The sequence below is a fragment of the Panicum virgatum genome, chromosome 8K (genome assembly GCF_016808335.1).
Source record: "Panicum virgatum strain AP13 chromosome 8K, P.virgatum_v5, whole genome shotgun sequence".
Classification (NCBI taxonomy): domain Eukaryota; kingdom Viridiplantae; phylum Streptophyta; class Magnoliopsida; order Poales; family Poaceae; genus Panicum; species Panicum virgatum.
This window is the reverse complement of record NC_053143.1, coordinates 20379947-20382100: the sequence shown is the minus strand read 5'-3', so window position 1 is coordinate 20382100 and position 2154 is coordinate 20379947. Positions and strand designations below refer to the sequence as shown.

Sequence of the window (2154 nt, the reverse complement as noted above, 5' to 3'; positions counted from 1 at the left end):
GCTGTTGGCCGAAGGGGAGGTCGGGCTTAGAATTCCAACCTTGCTGAGGACGGCAGTCTGAGTCATTGGGAGGGTCGTTCCCAATGGAGTTCTCGTCCTCTTGAGTGAACGGGCAAGATTTGCCCGAGTGTCCAGTATTGTCATATTTCTCACATGTCATCCGAGACTCAGTCTGGTTAACCTCTTGGTGTGGACATTTCAGTTTTTTCATGAGAAGATCCATCTTGGCCACCAGCCTATCGACACTGTCGAATTCATGTATTCCTTTTGCATGGGCTAGCTGCCTATCTGCCTTCCAACTCTGGTTGGAAACAACCTTGTCGATGAGCACTTTAGCTCCTGCAATATCAAGGGAGAGGAATGCTCCTCCCGCTGCTGCGTCCATGTGATATTGTGATCGCTGGTTTAGGCCAGGGAAGGAGTTCTGAATGATAAGCCATTCTTCCATGCCATGGTGTGGGCATGCTGCAATATATTCCTGAAGATGTTCCCAGGCTTCTGGGACTGTTTCCTCCTGGAGTTGTTGAAAACTGGTAATCCTGTTTCGAAGAGCATTAGTTTTTCCCACCGGAAAGTACTTGACCAGAAAAGCATTGGAGCACGCATCCCAAGTGTCGAATCCTTCCTTCTAGGCATAGAACCACATCTTTGCTCTCCCAAGCAAAGAGAATGGAAATAGCCGAAGACTAATGTTATCCATCAAAGTGTCTTTTGGGTTGATTATGCTGCTCACTTCTAGAAAATTCTGAAGATGAGCATTGGCATCCTCTGATGCCTTTCCGCAGAAGGGACTTGCTTGGACCATGTTGACAAGACCAGTCTTTATCTCAAAGCCATCAGTGCCTTGGTCATTGGTCAGTCTAGTAGGGATATGGCTATTGGACGGGACTGAGAATTGACAGTGTGTCTTCTGAGCCATGGGTATTAAAGCTGGTGTTGTCAAACCTTGATTCTGGAAAGTTTCTTCTGGTAGGACGACTATGCGTCAAACAAATCACCCAATTCTTCTGGATCTGAGATGAAGTGATATGGTAGATCGAAACTGGTCCAGCACTGCTTTACAAAAAATCACAGATATCCGAGAGCAATGGTAATCCCGCTAAAAATAGCGGTGATAAATCAGTAAATTTTATCAAACTATTCAACGATATCTTTAGCCAATTGCTTCGCCGGGAATGGCAGAAATGCTTGTTGGTGTTTCTTATGCTCAATAGAATATGGATTCTGCAAGCGCACAGAATCACAGTTGTACCACTTCACCTTGGAGTATTCCAGGGTATCGTAATTTCCTCAGGAAAGCACTATGGTAAAGAGTATCGAAGAATCGAATGACAAACTTTACTAGAGATATCAACCGACTAACTTAGTGGGGGTAAGCCTGATATGATAGATAAGATAATGGCCAACGATGATCGTCTGACACAGGAGACTCTAATCCTTAGAGAGGTAAGCAGCTGGGAGGACAACAAGCGAGAAAGACTCCTAAAACACTTTTAAACTATCGACCTAGCCTCTCTAGATTAAACCTTGCTTCTAATTAACTAGTTATCGGGAACGTAGAGCTTACTTCGGCGGCCTCAGGGAAGGACACAGACTGGGGTGAGAAGGGAAACCAACGACAGTCGGCACTACTGATATGAAAGCACCCGAACGTGGTGGACTACAAGGGACGGACAGGGCTGTCACCACCTGCCGCCTACCACAATGGTACCGTGGGGTGGAACACACTTTCTAGCTAACACTAAGCTTGGACGCCACGTCCGTACTCGGTGTTAGGATTTCTCTTGTCGCGTACAAGAGAAATCCCCCTCAACCTAGGGACCTAACTTGGGTTCCCTAGTCCGGGTGAGAAAACTCGTAAGGTAAGATCCTGATAAACAAAAAAGATACAAAGCATAAGCTAGAGCAATTACTTCCACACACAAGTAAGATAACTTGAAATGGTAAATAAATGCGGAAAGTAAAGCTGACTTGAAAAGAAAAAGAAGATAACTTATATTGATAAATGTCAAAGGAAAAGATACAAGAGGTTATACCGACTTCCGATGACGACTCCAGAATCCCGAGACAAGCTCGACTCAACTCTAACTCCCAGACTACCTAACCTACTCTAGAAAGTAAAAGTGAGAGAAGAGAGAACTGCTTGGTGTGTGC

General features: G+C 45.1%; 1 non-coding gene across 1 annotated transcript; it reads left to right on the top strand.

Moving 5' to 3' along the window:
• The first annotated feature begins 446 nt into the window (after positions 1-446).
• On the top strand, positions 447-555 carry LOC120646619. The gene has a single exon (XR_005664519.1). It is a non-coding gene; the product is annotated as a small nucleolar RNA R71 (small nucleolar RNA).
• The last annotated feature ends 1599 nt before the right edge of the window (positions 556-2154 follow it).